This window comes from Schistocerca nitens, chromosome 1 (assembly GCF_023898315.1).
Source record: "Schistocerca nitens isolate TAMUIC-IGC-003100 chromosome 1, iqSchNite1.1, whole genome shotgun sequence".
In the NCBI taxonomy this organism is placed as follows: Eukaryota; Metazoa; Arthropoda; class Insecta; order Orthoptera; family Acrididae; genus Schistocerca; species Schistocerca nitens.
In genome coordinates, this window is record NC_064614.1 from 595209849 (window position 1) to 595223523 (window position 13675).

Consider the following 13675-nt stretch of genomic DNA (forward strand, 5'->3'; position numbering starts at 1 on the left):
GAAAAGGTCCCTGTTTGGCACGCATCTTTAACCTTACAGGAAGCTTCAAATCAGTGAACACTCCACTGCAGAGTGCAAATTCATTTCTTCATTTGAATGACACTACTACCTATAGTTGGTTTACAATTTCTGAAGGTAGTTTTGATCTGTCGTTACAACTACGAGAAAATTAGCGTTTTTCTCAACAGGTACGTTTCGATTTATTAAAGTAAAGCATCATCAGTGGTCTGTAATTAAAGATGTTTACAATTTGATTTGTTTTCTAGCTCGACGAACATTTCGTTAACAAATTGTTGGTTTTCACTTACGGTAGTTTCCGCTTGGTTTTTCTCCTACATAAGGAATTGCCACACTGCTTTGCAGAACTATGCATTTTTGACGTTCAACGCAGCACAGTTTCATACACCTCTCTTCACTGTGTATTTGTATACTTCTAAGAGTGTACCGTGTTTTGTAGTGTTCCCAACACTGCCACTAGTTTTTCTTTGATCTTCATTTTCTCTCTCTCTGCAGTTCAATATATGTGTGTTACTCTATTTAATTATCTTACTCGGCATTTATATACAGTGTAAAATGAAGCAGCAGTGATGGAGTTTAAATTTCATTACACTTCTTGCCCCCTTACCTTCTTCCTCCGATTCAATCTGCATCACACTACTATGCACTTACTGTCCATTCAACTATGATTCTTTCTCCCCCCACTTACTCACCACACAAAATTTAAACTCCATCACTACTGTTTCATTTCTCTTACACAGTTTATGATTAAACAGTAACATTATTAAATTGGATAACACATATATATAACAAACTAGAGAGAGAGAGAAAATATGGTTCAAAGAAAAACAAATGGCAATGTTGGCAACACTACAAAGCACGATACACACTTACAAGTATACAAATAAACAATGAACAGTGTTGTATGAAACTGCACTGTATTAAGCGTAAAAAATGAATACTTCTGCAAAGCGGCGTAAAATTATACATTTATGAGTGCCTTGCAACAGTTATGGTACCAATAGAGAAAAAGAGAAACACTACAAAATGTGAAGAGCACTGGACCATCAGTCTAATTTCTCATGCAGCTAAAGTCTTACTGAGAGTGTTGAATAGAAGGCTATATGGCAAGCTGGATAGAGGGATTGCAGAGGAGCAGTTCGAATTTAGAAGAGGAAAAGGAACAAGAGATGCTATTGGCCTTTTAAGAACTATAGGGGAAAGATATATGGAAAAAGGTAGAGAAATCTTTGCTGTTTTAATAGATTTAGAAAAGGCTTTTGACTGAGTTCAGTGGAACAAGCTGCTGGATATTTTGAAGAGGAAAGGAAGATTGGAAAGAGAGACGACTGATACAGAATCTATATTTACACCAGAAAGTAAGGATAAGGATTGGAAATCAAATGTCAGAAGGAAGCAGCATTGGACGAAGTGTTAGACAAGGTTGTTGCCTTTCCACGCTGTTGTTTAACGTATACCTTGAAGAGATTATTGCGAAAAGCTTAGACGGGCAAAGAGGAATACGTATTGGTGGGAAGAGAACAGAATGTATAAGATTTGCTGATGACATGGTATTAGTGGCAGTAAGTGAGCGGACAGTGAAGAACATGCTGAAAGATCTGAATGAAGCTTGTGTGGAATATGGGATGCAAATAAACACAGCAAAAACAAAGAGTATGGTCATCAGTACAAGACGCAGAGTGTCCAATATTAAAATAGGACAATCTACCATTAACCAAGTAAGTGCATTTAAATGTCTTGGAAGCACAATAACTGAAGACTTGAGATGCCACCAGGAGGTGAAAACTCGAACTGCCATAGCGAAGGAGGCATTCAACAGAAAGAGGAGACTCTTATATGGCAAATTAGATAAAGGACTCACTAAAAGGCTTGGCAAATGTATTGTCTGGAGTGTGGCATTATATGGGGCAGAAACATGGACCCTGAGACGATAGGATGAAAAAATGTTGGAAGCATTTGAGATGTGGATGTGGAGGAGAATGGAGAGAATAAGCTGCATGGAAAGAGTGAGTAATGAAAGAGTATTGGAAAGGGTTGGTGAGAGAAGATGTCTGCTGAAGGTTGTAAGAGAAAGGAAAAAGAACTGATTGGGACATTCATTGAGAATGGAGTGCTTTCTAGCAGATGCTTTGGAAGGATTGGTTTGTGGAAGAAGACTGAGAGGAAGAAGGAGGTACAAGATAATAGATGACATAAAGGGAAGAGGAAATTATGCAGACTTGAAGAGGATGGCAGAAGACCGGACAGCTTGGAGAACTACCATGTGAAAACCTGCCTTTTGGCAGAACACTAATGATGAGTGCCTAATGAAGAAAGGAACCACAAACAGACCAAAGATGACGCTTTACTTCAATAAAGCGAAACGCATCTGGTGAGAAAAACAAACATTTTCTGTAGTTGTAACGACGGAACAAAAATACCCGAAGAAAATGTAAATTAATTCTCTAACCGTCCTAGTTTGAAATTTATTTGTTGGTTGTGTCCTAATTTAGGTATTGTTTACTAAGAAAAGTGGACTCGCCTAGCTGTCTTTGTGTCGAAATGTGGTGAGTGTGTCCCTCTAGTCGTTTGCAACGCCATACTGCTGGGAACCAGGAGGTGGGAGGAGAGGAGAGGAGAGGAGAGGAGAGGAGAGGAGAGGAGAGGAGAGGAGAGCAGAGGAGAGGAGAGGAGAGGAGAGGAGAGGAGTGAGTGAGAGCGACGCTGGGTGCCCCAGGGCGGGGGCGCGGGGCGGCTGTGACAGCGGCGGGCCACTCCCCTGCCGGTGCTGGCTGTGAGATAAGCGCCGTGACGCGACGGCGCGGGACAGCCGCCACACAGCACAGCACAGCACACCGGCGCAGCAGCTGCCGTTGTCTGCCGCCTCGCGCCTGCGATACGCCGCGCGAACCGCGGCCGCTCTGCTACCCGTCCTCGAATTTCCACTCGCTCTTACCGTCTCAGTACTTGTGTGGCTTACAGGTACATTTATTTATTTTATTCTGTTCAAGTCTGGTGCAGTCGTGAGTATGGAATTCTTTCTTTACTGCGCCAAGACACAGGTGACTGCGTAATACACTGATGAAAAACATAAAGTCACTACTCCACGAAGGAGTTGGGCAACGTAAACGGAAGTTTGTGTCCCGGTGGAGGTTCGAGTCCTCCCTCGGGCATGGGTGTGCGTGTTTGTCCTTAGGATAATTTAGGTTAAGTAGAGAGTAAGCTTAGGGACTGATGACCTTAGCAGTTAAGTCCCATAAGATTTCACACACATCGGAAGTTTGTAGGCGTGTTTCTACACCTGAAACATGATGACTTCGCATTTTACGTCAGTCGCATAAGAGGGCTGCTAGTAGCGCCAGTACGACGATACAAACCAGGTTTACTTTAAATACTCACGGTAACGGCCGTGGGCGTTAGTTACCTTTTCAGAAGGGACGTGGTGAGTTGATGTTGGTCAAGAATGCCTATAAGGCGACAAAGGCGCCTTTACCAGCATCTTACCGGGTTTGAACGAGGTCTTGTAACAAGGCTACGCGAAGCTGGATGTTCCTTCTGCGATACTGAAGAAAAACTTGGCAGGAGTGTAGCCACTCTGCATGATTACTGGGAGAGGGGGTCATGAGAATGTTTAATACAGATGGCCACATGGCAGTACCGAGAGGGAACATCGTCTACATCTACATCTACATCCATACTCCGCAAGCCACTTGACGGTGTGTGGCGGAGGATACTTTGAGTACCTCTATCGGTTCTCCCTTCTAGTCCAGTCTCGTATTGTTCGTGGAAAGAAAAAGTGTCGGTATGCCTCTGTGTGGGCTCTAATCTCTCTGATTTTATCCACATGGTCTCTTCGCGAGATATACGTAGGAGGGAGCAATATACTGCTTGACTCCTCGGTGAAGGTATGTTCTCGAAACTTCAACCAAAGCCCGTACCGAGCTACTGAGCGTCTCTCTTGCCGAGTCTTCCACTGGAGTTTATCTGTCATCTCCGTAACGCTTTCGCTCGTATGTGGTCTGGCATTATCATGCTGAAGGAGAAGGTACTACACTCGTCGACAAACTCTTCTGTGGTTTTCGATTACAGGAAGTTGTGTTTCTCACGTACCGAAATAGTTACGTCACACAGCGCTATGTTGTACGCTACAATTAGGAGCCCTCTGGCGGCAGAGGTTTGCAACTTGCGTCGGCGAAGCGGGAAAGTCGACCAAGTAATACGCATAGTACGCAACAGCTCAGTTGAATGGAGAACAGAATAAAGAATTCGGAGGCATTACTTTTCAGAGCGCTCTCGCATTTCCGAAGAACCCGTCCTCTTCTGCATGCCTCTCTCTTGTGGACATGCACAGAGAAACACTGCACATGTTTTTGGTGAACTCCATTCCCAAGTCTAATCTCTGTCAATGTTTACTTGAACACTTTCTCAAGGAGATACTAGTGTGGTAACTTCGACAGAGGGGCGACGTGGAATTTGACTCAATTTATCAGGCGTTTCAGCCTTGGAGTAAAATATAGCCCGCGAAAAGTCGAATCGCGTACGCAGGAGACAATTTTAGTTTCTCAGATGTACTCATTTTGTATGGATTGGCCGGGTAACACAGAAGGCACAGACGGAATTATAGAGAGAAGTGGGATTCCCGGATGGTATTGGGATTCTCGGAGTCACACACCGGCGTCAGTCTGCGGGATAAAGAATGAAAAGTAGCACACGGCGGAGAGGCGACAGGGGGAGGTACACGTGACTTGCGTGCACTGGCACAACGCTGTCTGTGTTTTACGTCTCAAGTTTGTTTATAATTAAGACCCATTTGCATCCCCAAATTGGTAGTTATTTTAAGACGCCCGGCGGATGCGACTTAGGCGCAGAGCAACACGCGTGCTGAATATTCATGCGCCGCTCAGACGCTGTCGCGGACTTCCTGTCGGCGAACCAGACAAAGCCAGGCAGCCGCGCAGACGCGAGCGGCCACAGCGGCGAATCTGCTGCTGCTGGAGCCGCCCACTCAGCGTTCATTCGTCACCGCACGTTGGAAAATCTAAGAAGTTCCCGCACCTGCGTTCCCAATTTAACTGTCCATCTGACATCTTCCAGTTAATCAATGCGCTTCAGTAAATCAGTGCGCTCCAGTCAATAACCAGTTTTTTTTCCTTTTTATGGAATAATATATGCTGCGAACACTTATTACTAATATTTTACCAAATGATTCGTTTCGGCAGTATGCTGCCGTCATCAGGTGCATTTACAGTTACTTTTTCACTATAATTGATATGAAGTGAGGTTATTTTTCTTTTTTGTGTGTGCCAGTGAGGTTATTTGTGGAAAAAGATCCCTGTTCAGGAAGATAAATGTTTATAGTGTATACATTATGTGATACGCATGATTAGTCATTTTGTTATTGCATTTACTTGCATTTTTGTTGATTATTCTCTTGTCTGACACACATGGCACAGTGAAAAGAATGTCAGAACTTAACACTTCCATATTCATTTGTTTACAGGCATCCAAAGAGCCTTAAAAGCTAAGATAAACTAGTTTGTATTGCTAAAACATTAGTGTACAGTGAAGATGAAATATTTATGTGAGTGGTGGATAAAGACAAATTCTTCTTCCTCAATGAAATATGCTTTCTACATTGGAGAAGTTTTTAAAGAAGTTAATATTATTACTTTCACGTTTATAATTTAGTAACATATCTCTATGTTCTGTAACGCGAATGAATATTTCTAATTTTTCATGTAACTCCATTTGGTGTCCTTGTCAGTTTTATGTAATATATAAAACTCGTGCGCAATATCAAAAATAGGCTGGCCTGTTTTTCTTATGTGGGTGGCTATTGCTAATTTATTATAGTTGTTAGTGTGGTAGCCATTTATATGTTCGTGGTATCTGTTTTGGAATTCTCGTCCGGTTTGGAGGTTTTCGACGCAGCCTCTGTGGCAAACACAGTAAAGGAAGCAAACGTCACTTCATATTAATTTCAATGAAAAAATAACTGTAAATGCACCTGATGATAGCAGCATGCTGCCGAAACAAGTCGTACTAATAAAATATTAATAACAAATTATTGTTGCACTATATATTATTTCAAAAACATGTTCCAATACAGTTGCAACCCCCAAATAACATCCACGTAACATGGATAAATTTAAATATTCTTTTTCCTGCTTCGGGGAATGCTACAGATCCAGTGAAGTCATTCTCAAATGGAGAAAAAATCTACAAAAACCTACAAAATAAACAAAAAAGTGCTCCAGATTCTAATATATACACATTCTCTTCCCTAAATTTGCATTTACAATCTTATTTACTTTAGCAAGTCAGCAACCATGACATTTTTGAGTTACCGAGCCCCTGAGGCCTTCTTTTTCATTTTTGTTACTTTTCTTCCTGCTTTAGTTTGCACTAAATAAACTAATTATCTATAGATAAGTTGAAAATCTTTGAGTTTATTACTTTATAGTTTTTTTTTTTTTTTTTTGTAAGAGTTACATATGACTCAAATGTCGCCAGAGTTAACGTAAGTCAGGGGAGTCATTTACTACGTCATTTACTGCTGTCAGTCTTACATTCTATATTACTCGCACTATTTGCATACAGTGCTGTAACCTACTGATACTGAGAAACAAGAAAATGTTTCTCAGAAGTTCTGAAGATAACAAACTGGTTTTCAAGCTTGTAGATGAGATTATGGGCATGGATGATGAAGATACTGCACACAGTATTTAGTGTTAACTCGGATGAATTATTACCAGTCGAGTTACCAAGTGAAACTGAAAACTGAAGACAATATTCCACCGTCGAAGATGGTAAGTAGTGAAGTTATATATCTATGCCAAGTCAACGTGGAGAGCTAAAGAACTGAAAAAACCGTCAACAAGGCACCTCTAAAAGTCTTAGTGCAACAACTGAAGCAGCTGTTTCACATTCCAATGGAGTAAGCGTTGTATCAGGAAGCTCTGAAGATGAAGACTTATCTCATGAAGCTCTGAAGATGAGTAAGGCGACCTCATAAACAGTTCTAATGAGATTATCTGGAGGACAGTTACGGGCAACAACATGAAAAATCTTACGTTGATTCATACCTATTCTTGTATAAAATCTTTTGTTGCACTAAATCTCAAATCCAAAACACCATGGACTTCAAATATTTTGTAACTGACGGTATTTCAGCTTACAATATTTTCATACAAATAGTGAATCATGTATGCATAAAATTTGACTGAAATTGATCCAGAAGTTCCTGAGCAAGCTTTTATGTCACTTCCTTGATACCCCCACCTTTGTGGATGGCAGATAGTTCTTAACCCCATAGAATTTTTTGCAGTCGATGGCACAACAACTCATGAAAGACTCATCGTAAACGGATTAATGGCATAGAAACGCATAGAAGACGAACAAACGAATATTAACTTTTAAGTATTAGACTGCTGTTTTGTGGTCTCCTTACTGACGTCCCTTCACAACAGCGAGGCGCAGAGTTGAGCGACTCTGAAAACGCCTGGAGGTCGGCATCACTGCAGCACAGCGTGGCTCTACGGCGTGTCGTCTCCGGCCCCCGCATTCATGGTGCTTCTCTCCCTGCTACAGAAGCGCCAACTTAATTTGTATACTTTTGCATTATAGCGGCGCCACTGCTGCGGTACACCCGATCCGTACGATTACACTGCATTAGCGTTCCTCGGAACGCCCCCAGCATTAAGGGTACAGCCGGGGGCGCGCCCTCAGTCTGTAAGTGAAACGGCGCTCTGTTTCTCGTGGAGTAACGTCAACTCTGACGAGTGCCTGGAGAGGCGCAGCGAAAGCGAACTTCATGATCACCGAGGCGTAGAGGCGCGGTACGTATCTCTTGCTGAAATCACAAACATCAGCGTCAGTGTTAGAACTGCCATTTTCGTCTTTGTGAAACACACATAAACTTTTCGAATGAACAACTCTGGAGAGAACAAACAACAAGTTCGTCGTAGACAGAAGAGACGTACTACTGGTAGATTTAAAATAATGATGCTACTTTTCTTTTCTTTTCTTCCCATGTTTACGTGTGACCATTTCAAATACACCGTCTGAAAGTTCAGTTACGAAAAGGTTAACACCACAGTTTCAAGTAAGAACAAATTTATTAGTAAAATAATCTGCAGTGAAATAAAAGTTTTCCGTTGTAGCCTTTAAAGTCAGCACATCTGAGCAAGTTTCAAAATTAATAGAAGTTTGATGTGTAGGAGAAATGAAAATAAAGTATCCAATTCCGTAGAAGCTGCTAGTCCACGAAGATACCACAGTGCTAGTCACACATATGAATCGCCAAAACTGAACAATTATGTCTTCCGCTGTAAGCCTACGTAACTGAAACATCAGCGACGAAATTGAGTGCTTCTGGGAGGTGTGTGGACTGCCTGTGTTAACAGGGCTAGTGTGTAGTCCTTTTAAAAAGCATAACTTTTGGTACAAGAAAACAGCTTTGGGTTACGAATCGGTACTAAAGAAATAGGACAACCGATTGTTGTCAATCGTAAACAAGTAACTTAAGCGACAATGATCGAGTAGAAGATACAGTTGTTAATTCGTTAACATTTGATGAAGTAAAACATACCTAGAACGCGATACCGAACAAAGACTGAACTGAAGACAGACTTCTCGTAACTTGCAACCAACAAAATATATCATGTCAACAGTGTTGCTAAAAGAAAGACAGATGCTCGGTGTATTAGCGTTGCTGCCAACCTGAGGCGTTAAGCTCTCACAGGGCAATAGATTTTCCAAATTCTTGCTCCTTAAACATTTACTGGGTATCAGAACGATTCGTTTATAGACGATTACTTTGGTATGCCCCTATCTAACTACTAAATATCAGTTAGCTATAAATTTATCTGGCATCCACGCTTTACTGGCGTAACTTTGTAAAACGACTGTTCTGTCATTTCAATACAAGTTCGCTGGTTAACAAAATTAAATGCTCTGATATACTAACCTATTAACTTTACTCACATTGATGACATTACTGTTCAGGCATGTTAATAAAGCACCCTGGCGTTAATCTAGGAACACAGTCCGTATCTCTTGATCTAGTAACTAGCACTGCCGCTTGTAGAGCGCGGGATCATTGGTTCGATTCCCAGTCGGGTTGGAGATTTTCTTCACTAGAAGACCGGGTGTTTGTGTCGTTCTAATCATTTCATTTCAACTTTACCGACCGAAGTGACGTCGAACAGGCCAATAATTCATTACGATCATTTGATCTAGGAACATAAATCGTCAGTCTAATTGCTGTTAACTAAAAGACAATTTTAACCTCACACCATGCGCACTTAGTATACCTGATGCTTCAAAATAACATTAAATTTGATTTAGTTTCAGATATACAGATGTTCAATTAATTCCACGGTTTTTGAAAATGCGAAATGTCATTAGTCGACATAACTACGAGGCCTACGCAGAAGCCGGCCAAGGTGGCCGAGTGGTTCTAGGCGCTACAGTCTAGAACCGCGTGACCGCTACGGTCGCAGGTTCGAATCCTGACTAGGGCATGGATGTGTGTGATGACCTTAGGTTAGTTAGGTTTAAGTAGTTCTAAGTTCTAGGGGACTCATGACCTCAGAAGTTAAGTCCCATAGTGCTCAGAGCCATTTGAACCTACGCAGAAACTAAGACAAGTTTTGGCCTATCGCGGCAGTGGGCAGGGCTACAGCCGCCATCTTGGTGCCAAACGTTCCTATACGCAGCATGCAGGCAGCGATGGTAGCTTGTGGTATGTGTCTCCCCTACTTTGCTTTCTGTAACTTGTTAAAATGTGCGCTGCAATAGAAAATCCCCCCCACTTTTGTGGTCCGTTGGCAAAAAAATGCAAACATGTTAAAATTATCGCGGCCTTTGTCATGTGCCGGGAAAAGAATAACGAGTGAAAGCCGAGTGAGACAATAGTGTACTGATTTTAAAAATGGATATGTGGGTTCTGCCTTGTCTGACACCTCAAACGGTGTGCCCAAGGTTTCTGTCCTCAGCCTCCTCTTTGCTATCGCCATTAACCCTATAATGGCCTGACTCAAGCCGGGCATCTCCGGTTCTCTTTACTTTGACGATTTTGCTATCTATTACGATTCTCCATGAGTGGCGTCTTCAGCGATGTTTTGATCGTCGTTACTCGTGGAGAATCGACAATGGCATTCCATTTCCCGCTGACAAAACCGTTTGTATGAATTTGTGGCAGCGCACTTTGTTTCTCCTACCGTTTTTACATATTGGCCCTGTTGCTCTTCCGTTCGCTGAAACTACGATATTCCTGAGGCTCATGCTCGATAAGAAACTTTCTTGGTCCTCCGTCCTCCCACGTGTCTTACCTGGACGCCCGCTGTACGCGGTCCCTCAATGTCCTACTTGTCCTCAGCGGTACTTCCTGGGGAGCGGATCGGATCCTCAGTTTGATCGGACCACCCTCCTCAGTTTGTACCGGTCCCATGTCCTTTCGAAACTAGACTATGGGTGTTTCGTTTATGCATCTGCGCGTCCATCCATCTTACGCCGTTTCCACCATCGTGGCATCCGTTTGGCTACTGGTGCCTATCATATTAGCCTGGCTGACAGTCTGTAAGCAGAAGCTGCCAAACTACGGCGTCATACAGCCGTGATTTTCTCCTCCTCAGATACACTTGCAGCTTGTCTTCTATCCCTGGCCACCCATTCTATGTCTCCTTCTTCGATGACTTCTTTGATCGACAGTATAGGACGCGTCCCTCTTCTCTGTTACTTCCTGGTGTTCGGTTTCGGCTATGGTTCCGGCAGCTTAACTTCACGCTACCTGCCACTTACCGAACGGGTGTGAACCCTTCACCGCCTTGGTTCCGTGCGGCGCCCCGTGGACTTCATTCGTTTCCTAAGGACACTACTCTAGTCTCGCTTTATCGCCGTAAATTTCTCGCCCTTCGCACAAAACTTCGCGACAGTACCTTTATGTACACTGATGGCCCTCTAACTGACAGTGGAGTCGGGTGTGCCTTCGTCATTGGCAGAGACGATATTCGGTATCGGCTTCCACAACACTGCTCGGTATTTACAGCGGAGCTCTTCGCCCTGTATCGGAACACGCAGTACATCCGGCGACAGAGGCTTTTCAATTGCGTCATCTGCTCCGACTCTCTCAGTGCCCGCCAGAGCCTCTGTGTGCTGTACACCATCCAAGCCTTAGTGCAACGGGTCCAGGAAAGCTTTCACTTGCTCACTCTTGATGGAGCCAGTGTGATGTTTATATGGGTCCCTAGTCACGTCGATCTGACGGGAAAAAAGGCTGCTGACGATGCTGCCAAGGCTGCAGCACTCGTACCTCGGCTCGCTAGTTCTTCCTTGCCTTCCGATAATCACCGTGTTGCTATCAGCAGCTGGTGTCACTTTGGCATCACCGCTAGTCTTCCCTTCATGGAAACAACATCTGGGGAATTAAACCTCTCCCAGCAGATTTTCCGATTTCCTCTCGGCCCTCTCACCGCGAGATCATATTAGGTAGGTTGCGTATTGGGCACTGTCATTTTAGCCATCACCCATTGTTCAGTGGTGATCCCACACCACTTCGTATTCAATGTCCTCAACCTTTGAGGGTTCGCCATTTCCTGACGGAACACCCTTTTTGTAACCGCTTACGTTCTAGTATATGTTTGCCGTCTGGGTCATCGGCAGTTTTAGCGAATAACGAACGGGCTGTCGACCATGTTTTACTTTTTATCCGTCGTAGGGATATGGCGAAGGGCATTTAATCTTTCGTTCAGGACCTCCGTTGTCTCTATGGCGTATTTTATGGACCATTCTCCAAGCCCCTGTTTTTAGCCGTCTTTTTTTCCGTCGATTGGGCTTAACGTGTAGTCGTTCTTAACTCGTTTTTCGTCTTCGCGTTCTACAGTTCTGACATGGGCGCGCATGACCCTAGTTGTTTTTGCGCCCTAAAATAAAAGAAACAAACGGTATGATATGTGCCTCAGTTTGAATGACGAATATGTAGAAAAATGGCTTAAGAGCGTACCTTTAAAAGATATATAATGTTTGTTTTTTTTACATATTTTTATTTCAAAACGTCTGTTACTTTCTCGATAGCCCTCGTATCGTGAACTGTCTCAGTTACAAGCACTGCACAAAACCAGTCGCACGTGCAAGACTGACTAATTCATATTGCAATATTGAGAAGGTCTGTACTTCATAGGCCTACAACTCTCTGAATGCGATACAACAGCAGAGTCCGGTAAATATCTAGGTTGAACGTTGCAACCCGACATCAAATGGAACAAGCACGAAAGGTTGGCTGCAGGGAGGGCGAATGGTCGACTTCGGTTTATTGGAAGAACTGCAGGAAACTGTAGCTCATCTGCAAACAAGATTGCGTACAGTACACTTGTATTAACCATTATTCAATACCACTGGACTGTTTGGGATACCCGTCAGGTTGGATTAAAGGAAAATAACGAAGCAATTTATAGGCGCCAAGCTAGATTTGCTAACGAGAGACCAGGTCGGATTAAACGAAAACACCGAAGCAATTCAGAGGCGTGCAGCTAGTAGATTCGTTAACGGAAGGTTCGATCAACACGCAAGTATTACGGAAATTCAACGAGAACTGAAATTGGAATCACTGGAGGAAAGAAGACATTGATTTCGCTAAACACTACTGAGTAAGTTCAGAGAGCCAGCAATTGCGACAGATTGCAGAACATCCTACTGCCAGCAACACACATCCCACGTAAGGACCGCGGAGGGAAATCAGGGATGAGACAGAAGCATTCAGTTTTTTTCCCCTCGCTCTATTTGGGCACGGAAACGGAAAGAGAAGGCTAGTAGGATTAAGAAGTACCGTCCGTCATGCACAGTGTTGTGTCTCGCGGAGTGTGAATGTAGAAGCAGATATACACCGCGAACGAGAGCTTCAAATGAATAACTTTCAGAGGTTGTTGAAGGAAACTTCTGAGTATTTTGGTATAAGGGACCCACGGCCTTCGCCGGCTCGTTACAGAGTAACAATGTAACCATCATTTATTCGGTTTGTCATCCCAATCTCCTTTGCTTATGTTAATATACCTTCATATAAAAGAAAATGTCTGTAATATGCAATCATTCTAACACGGAAGGATCAAGTTTCTTATAGGCGCCTATGTACGGTACTGTGATGGAGCTGAGGTCTCTTCAGGAACAGCTCGGCATAGCGTCATCGTGCCGCTCTTGCATTTCATTCAGTGAACCCACAAACGAGGTCTACTCTTCATCGCTAAATATGTCACTGCTGCTGTGTATGGAACTAACATTACGGGAAAAACAAACGCCGGCCGATGTGGCCGAGCGCTTCTAGGCGCTTCAGTCTGGAACCGCGAGACCGCTACGGTCGCAGGTTCGAATCCTGCCTCGGGCATGGATGTGTGTGATGTCCTTAGGTTAGTTAGGTTTAAGTAGTTCTAAGTTCTAGGGGACTGATGACCTTAGATGTTAAGTCCCATAGTTCTCAGAGCCATTTGAACCATTTTTTTTTAAACAAACCCGAGACATAACCGAGCAGTGGTGCGTGCAAGCTTGACGGCGTAGACGGAAGTGAGCATTACTGGTATTAGGCCGGCCGGAGTGGCCGAGCGTTTCTAGGCGCTTCAGTCTGGAACCGCGCTACCGCTACGGTCGCAGGTTCGAATCCTGCCTCGGACATGGATGTGTGTGATGT

The 13675-nt window shown here is 43.4% G+C and overlaps 1 protein-coding gene across 1 annotated transcript in view; it reads right to left on the reverse strand.

Moving 5' to 3' along the window:
- LOC126256181 (neuronal calcium sensor 2) overlaps positions 1 to 13675 on the reverse strand; it is a 675443-nt gene that overhangs the window by 492515 nt on the left and 169253 nt on the right. The gene's annotated exons all lie outside the window — the stretch shown is intronic.